We start from the raw sequence: 7,758 nt of genomic DNA on the forward strand, positions 1-7,758 counted from the left end.
TTTCGCGGGCTTTCTTTAAACGGCGAAAAAGATCACGCAGCATGTACGTTGCCACAAAAATTTGGATCGGTCGTTTCTGAACCCCCTCTACAACACAACACACTTGGCCCTAGAATGAGCATCAAATATTTTGCATAATTCATCTTAGCTGGCTAATTAAGCGGAATATAAAGATATTTTAAGGAGCGCCAAATGACTGCAAACCATATGCCGCTGGCTCCATTCAGCTTTCAACCTAACCGCCGGTTTCATTCATTTTTCAACCTAACCATTTTTTAAATATCCTTGGCACAAGTTATGTGGAACACACTGTATGCAGGATGTTCCAGCGAACATTTTCAAAATGTTTTACGATTGCCTGTGGCAGTAGTGCAATTCTAGCCCGTGAACTGATCTCCTCGAAGAGGCGGACACGCACCAAAAGATGAAATGCCATTATCAACAAAAAACACAAAGTTCTCACTTAATTACCTTATGGCACATATTGCAATTTACAAATACTAGCAGGTGAGACTGGAAAGCATATCCACTTGATAATTATGTGGATGGCACCATTCAGGAGCTATGCACTGTCAAACTTGTGATAAAAATGCACTGTCATTCCACTTACTTTCCTAACAAAACATCATTTCATGCGTTGAAGCACGAAAGTAACTGAGACGCCATTATATTTCTCTGCAGTTTGGCAATTAATATCTCGAAACTGGTGTCATCCTGAGAATTTGTTCCAAGTGGATCTGCCTTGTGAAATCCTCAGCTAAAATTTGTAAATTGCAATATGTATCATAACTTAATTAGTTAAAAGCTTAATTTGTGAGTTTTGTCAATTAGTCGATTATGGATTTCAATTTCTTGTGCCAGTAATTTCCGCCCCTTTGAGAAGACCAGCCCATTAAGTATAATTGTGCTGTCTTCCACAGGCAATTTTTAAACATTTTGAAAGTGATTGCTGAACCACCCAGCATGTCGGTTCGTCAATAATAAAACTTGGTTCTTAGTTCAGCACTCGGTCGTCATTTTTACGTTCTTGTGCCCATTGCCTTTCCTGTAATTTTGCTTAAATATGACGAACCAACTAAAATCTCAAAAATTCTAAATATCTCAACTACAACCCAAAAATTAGTAGTATATTTCAGAGCAGTATACATTAACATTGTCCAGTTAGTTATCTCAATAGATGTAGTTTACAGAATTTTGATAGTTCTTTTACTGCCAAGTTATAGAAGTTGTAGCCTTTAGTTTTTTTTTACTTGCAACAATGTCGTAACAAAAAATTGAAGGATAAAATAAGAGAATCTCCTTTCTATATCTGATAGATATTGCCACGGGGCAGAATTAGTGAAGTGTAGGTGAATTTACAATGTATATAAAAGCTGCAGCAGCACTGCATGGACAAGATGGCTGCCCAAACCAGCTGCACGCTCTTCTGGCCAAAATCGTCTTTGTTCAAAATCACACTATGCCCCACTACTCTGTAACAACATTAACATTTTCTTCAATATAACCAAATTCGGTGCAGCAGATGCCAAGCAACACAATTTCTCCATTCACATCTGTTTACATGAGAGCTCCTGCTATAAAGCTTTTTTTTTTTAATTTCTGTAACTGTAACAGTGCAAAGAAATTTCTACCGCAACGGCAAATCACAAGTGTGCCACGTAACTGTGTACATGTCACGTGTCGTGCAGACGAAAGAAGAGCCACCGGAAAGGTGGTGTGGGATTCAAGAACGTCCCCGATGATGATAAGCCCATGTCCAAGGAAGAGGAAGGTAATGTGTCCAACATTGAACTACAATGTTAACCACACAGCCTGAATGCTACAACACTTGTGTGCTTAGATTTAGATTCGAGCAGTGCATGGGGTCACATGTTCTTGGCCTGGGGCAGGTATCACCATGGGTTACCAACCCAAGCCGGGCATGGCGGCTCAAAGCCTCATCTGGCCCAGACTCGACATTACAGACATTTAACATGGTTCAACGAGACCTAGCATGTGACCTCCTGGCATTGTAAGTTGAGGGCGATATCTGCCAGAGGTGATGAGGTCGATGTGGATCTCTGCTCGTGGAGATGGCACAATAACTGGCAAAGAAGGTTCAGAGATAAAGAAAGCATCACAGAAGGCTTATCGTATGCCATTTTTGGGCACATAAATTAACAATTCCCTGAGGTTGTCAGGAAAAAGCAGAGTAAACAAAATGCATTTCGTTTCACAGAAATAGTTCATACTTGTGGTTAAGAGCACTATGCCAGCACTACCATGGAGATGTCGAGGTGGAAAAAGCTGCCTGCCATTCTTTCTGCTGAAGCCATCCTGTTCAGTGGCCTCCGATAAATATTTTAAATGCAATTGATTTTTCTTTCCATCATTATGATAAGAATCTTAGTAAAACTACAAGAATGCTGGGAAACTGACAGAACTCATTGGCACCTAGCTGTGCAATGTGTTCGTGTGGAATAACATACAAATGCTCCACGCGGTTCAGCCTTAAAGGGACCGGCAACCAAATTTTGAGGACTTCGTTTCTTAAGGCGCAATGCAAAGCTCGCCTTTGGTAGTGTTTACATCTGCAGCGGTTACTTCCAGAAGCATGTGGATATTTAGTAAGCAGAATTTTTCGCTCCGAGTGGCATCTAAAAAAGTTAGAGTCCCTCCTCCAGCAACGCTGAGAAAGTGAGTGCGATGTCAATAGCCCGACTCCCAAATTGTGGAAGCCACCCATCTTTCTGCTCGATTCACTTTGCGAGCGGTTGTCTGTTCCTTTAGGTTACAGCTAATAGAGCTGGTTCAGAACTGCACAATGACATGTTTCATTATGTATCCCGTAGTCACCATCATCATCATCATCGGCCTGGTTACGCCCACTGCAGGGCAAAGGCCTCTCCCATACTAGTATCATGCCCTTATTTAGCCTGGCACACACATGCATCAGATTTTCATGTGCCACCCAGGCAGTGACAGATGGTGGTGCCTCAGTGGCTATGTAGCGCACTTCCGTGGCTACAAAGCTTGGCAACAAGACTGGTTTGAGCCGATAAGCAAAAAGATCCAACAGCACTTCCGTACCTCACATAAAAGAGTGCATAAAAGCTTATTCCTCTGGAGGGGACAGAAAGAGGAGCGGGAGGTATAATTGTGTATAATTGCCACAGCACGTTTCAGGGAGAGAATTGCCTTTCCTACCTACAGTTCGTACTGTTGATACTTTCTCTAGTGGCGACGTGTATAGTGCTCGTCATGAACAAAAATACCTTGCAGTGTGAGCTAATGACAAGTACATATCCATCAGCTTGCTTTTGGTTGCAATTTCCAGCACTATATGGTGGCACTTGTCAATATTTGTGGCATTGTAATTTTTCTCATTATGGACTGCTTGAATGCTTACATTGGAAACATGGCTGCCTGTGTGCTGCATTCCTGAGAAATTCCTGGGAAATTTGGCACCATTTTAGTCATTTCCTACAGTATGCAAAGTGTTAAGGGAAGGCGGAATGCCTACCAAAGTGATGTTACAAGACAATTTGGTTTCTATACAGAAACTATTTTCAGAGTGAGGAAAGCTCCAGTAAAAAGCCAAAACACTTTCAGACACCTCTGACCACGCCACTTTTGTCGGTGTGGGCATGCCCCGATGGCTCCTTGCATGGTAGGCGGAATGACGAGTAAATTGTGAATGCAACTTGGCATTTTGTCATCTTCACCAGATTCTTAACTTTGAAGTTAACAGAGAAGTTTGAGAAGCCAGAAGGACTACGCAATGACCAATGGAGCAAGAAAAGATGGGCGTAATGTTAAGAGACAGGAACAACAGAAGCATTGTTCAGAGTGAACAAAGCCTCTGTATTTGCCACGTGTCGCCCTTTACATGCAAGCAGCATGCCTAGAGCTTCTTTTGTAAATTTGAAAATATCTCGGCACTGCTTTGACAACGAGAGAAAAATATCTGAAGGAAATCCTAATTTTTTTATTTAAATGTGCAAAATACATTAAGAATAAGTATATTCAATGCAAACGAAAAAAAATATTTTGTGGAAACCTTTTCAGCAATAGGTGGGCAACACCAAGCGAAACACTGAAATCGAGCTTCGCCCCATGCAACCTATGGCTTCCTGTGGAACTAGTACACACAGTTCTCGTCAGATGTGAAACAGAGGTGTACATGGCATTTGCTCTACATTACCAGTGCAATACCACTGCAGCCATAAATCCTGCATTGGTCTGTTCTCATGTGACCATGTTAAGAGAAAGCACATGCCACACAACTTTTTCCTCATCCTCTGTTCCTGCTTTCATCCTGCTGCTGCCCATCATTCAGTGTTGGCCAAAGACATATAGCCGAAAACTCCGTGCTAGAAACAAACAATATTTCCAGTCTGCTGCACTATTCCACAAAGGGTTATACTGTTCACTCCCATGAGAGCTTCGTTAACATTGTGCACGCTCAAATTACTGCTGTGCTCTATTCGCAGAGAGGCACAAGAAGTTTGTGAGCCTTCGGAAAAGCCACTACAAGGACGAATTCCAAAAGATGAAGAACAGGCCACAAGCGGACGACGACGATGACGACGGCGGAGATATGACTACAAGCCAAGATGGGGCCACAACCTCCAAGTGACCATCACGGCTAAACTGGGTGACTGACTACTCAGTGGCTGATTACTGTTCTTTTTTTTTTTACTTCTTTTGTAAATAGCCTTTTTTTCCCCCTTCTGGCATCCCCCACTTTTGTTTGAGTGATTCCCAATAAACCCTTTTAGTGCTGGCCATTGTGGTCTGCACACTTGCCTGAACTCGGTCATATTTGTGTAGACTCTAAGGTAGTCAGCAGGGCATCGTTCCAGCAGGCTCCTGTGATTAGAGGCCAATTTTTAAGCAGTCATGTAAAACCTGTAATTTATAATTAGGCTTAAAAAATTTGTATCGCTATAGATTGCAGCAGTACCGCTCACTGCATTTCAGCTGCCTCCGCTTATTCTATGCAGAATGGACGAGTGATGTCGCTCGATGAGCAATGCGATTGGCTTTCCCCGTGATGTTCACCGGGAATACTTACATGCCCGCTCTGCTAAGCTGGTTTTTACTAATAGTGCTTACAGTTTAAACTACAATTAATTTGTGTAGCTGTAAAAATTGAAACATGCACTAAATTCACCAAAACACCCCAATAGCACACACCTACCTGAGAACTCAACTACAACTGTTCTATCTGCAAGTGTGGAAGGAAAAGAGTGCGATAGTTTTTTTCTGAAAAGCTGGGCTCTGGTGGTAGACTTGCGAGGCAGCATGGAAAAAAAGGGGAGGTGTGAGAATGTGACAGAAGTTAATAGCACAGCGGTGATGGCCAATGACGGGTAACCTTGCATGAACATATATGCAGTGACGTCTTTTGATAGCATAAACATGAATGGCACAAACACAACATACACAGTTAACTACAGCGACTGCACACTGTTGAAGCAAGTGGTGCATGGTAACTTCCTTTTGAGGCAGTCATCCCTCAAGTGATGAGAAAAACTTCCGGCACTGTGTCATTGAAGACTGGCATGCCGGTATGGCACCACGAACGGCAAATGTTAGCGTCGCTGAAATGCATCTACAATGTGCCGTCAGGTCAGTCAGTAGACCCACTCCACCTGCTGGTTAGGAAGTTACCATTTTCTTTTGTGTCATTGCCTGTTTCAGAGACAGAGCAGACACCCCAGTTCACGGTGCAGACATTCCGGTTTGTCTAGAGCGCTCGAATGCATGGCGACACAAAAAAGAGCATTAACCAGGGTGTCTACCAAGTTGACATCTCCAAATTCCCCGAGTTTGCCAGGTTTTTCCAGAGTGCCTTTGCAAAATGACCCGAGTGATGCAGAACTACGTTTTACGTCAAGGTGGGCTGAAACCATACCGCCCGATGCTGTCACTCTCTACTAAGCGTATGAAAAAATTAAAAAAAAGAACTACTTAATCCAATTTGAATACTAAGGAGTAGTGTCTATGTTATTCAAAAAGAGAATAGAAGGGATGGGTTAATAGAATGCACAGCAAATAAAATGTTAAAAAAGAATTGCAAATCAAGCCGGACATACTTAAATACGAATAAAAAGGAGATGCATACAGAAGCAAATATTTTTGAATAAGAGCAATTTCTATCAACTGATAGCAAGCTCAGTGGTATGACGCCCGAACTTTGTCACCAATTGAGATTCTCTCTCAACAGTTCGTAAGTCAATCTCAACTGTCCTGACACACTCAGCCCACACATGACACCTCAGTGTTGTGTTTCACTGCTTTAAAGAGCTTATTTTGGTTTGTATGAGGGGGCACAACTGCATCTCAGCTTCAGGCAACACTTCAGTTTTTAAGCTCAAGCTCCTGCAAAGCAGCGGCAGCATGTTTCCTTTCCCGTTCATTCCTCAATGCATAGGTCCTTTCTGTTTTCATCCTCCTTCCGCCACTCATTCGCCCCAAGGACCATTTGGAGCATCTTCTTGGTCAGTTGCACAGTCCATGGCTGATTTTTCCAACTCCCTAGGGGCCACGAAAACGTCCAAAAAAAAGGCCAGTTCGAAAAAAGACATGTCATTTACTGCCCTTAAGGGCTCAAACCGCCACAGGCACATTCTAAAAAGCTGTGAAGGCCTGTCGGTAGACGTTTAGGCATATCGGTTCTCGTACTGCGACAGGAGATACCAGGTGCACACGTGTATAATTAAGGAATGCATACTGTGTCCAGTGACAATAGCCCCTTCCCACGATTGTTATGCTTCACAGCAATACTTTTGCATTTGCTTCACCAAGCAACATTTTTGTACAGAGGCAAAGCTGACTTTCGGTAACCGGCATTATGCAACGCACCGTGCTTTCCAGGCTTCTAAGCCAATCGCGAGGACCACAAAGGTGGAGTCGGTGCCATTGCTGACCCCCCCCGCCAGCAGCGAATTCTTCCAAAGAAAAACATGGCACCCAACGGCAAGAAGCTCAATAACGATCGTCAAAGCAGCTAGGTCTAGCGTTGCCGCAGTGGTGGCTAGGACTGCTAGCGGGCCTGCGTGCGAGTGTGCTGGTTCGAGGCGGCGAGGTAATCAAAATGGCACTGGTGGTGGCTTTGATTAATGTCGTTTCGGACCTGCGGTCAGAACAAAAAGCCCGGAAAATCGGACGGAGAAGGCTTCTCGCGTCCTAAGTTTCAGACATTCTGATATATTGACTCTATGGGGTACATGGTGGTGCCTCGAAGCCGTCCAAATTATCAGGCATCCGGAAAGTCGGTCCTTGACTGTACACTGGCAACTCCTCCAGCCGACGACAGGGCGTCAAAGACAATTCATTACAATTCCTGTCTGTTACTCAAGCCAGCATTACTGAGACTTCCTACCCTTTCAATAAAATTACAGCTAATTTTCCCTGATACAGGCTCAAATTCCCTGAGCTTTCCTCGAGTTTTTCCAGACAACTCAAGATCCCTGAGAATTCCCAGTTTTCCCGGTTGGTAGACACCCTGATTAACGCAGCACCTAAGTTCAATATACAAGGCTGAACACTGTGCTGCCTGGGCATTCCAGTGTCTTCTGCTGGTCACAAGCGTCTCCTCTCAAACTGGCCTGCAACGCAGATATTGATTTCATTGCATCAGAGCACACCAATTCAGCACTCTAGCCACAATTCTGGTCAAGTGTACCAATTTCATGAAATATGCCTATGGAAAGTGGCAAGCTTTCACTCATAGCAAGATCGATCAAGTTTGTAATCCAGGGGCCATATTTT

The sequence above is a fragment of the Dermacentor variabilis genome, chromosome 10, assembly GCF_050947875.1.
Source record: "Dermacentor variabilis isolate Ectoservices chromosome 10, ASM5094787v1, whole genome shotgun sequence".
Taxonomy (NCBI): Eukaryota; Metazoa; Arthropoda; class Arachnida; order Ixodida; family Ixodidae; genus Dermacentor; species Dermacentor variabilis.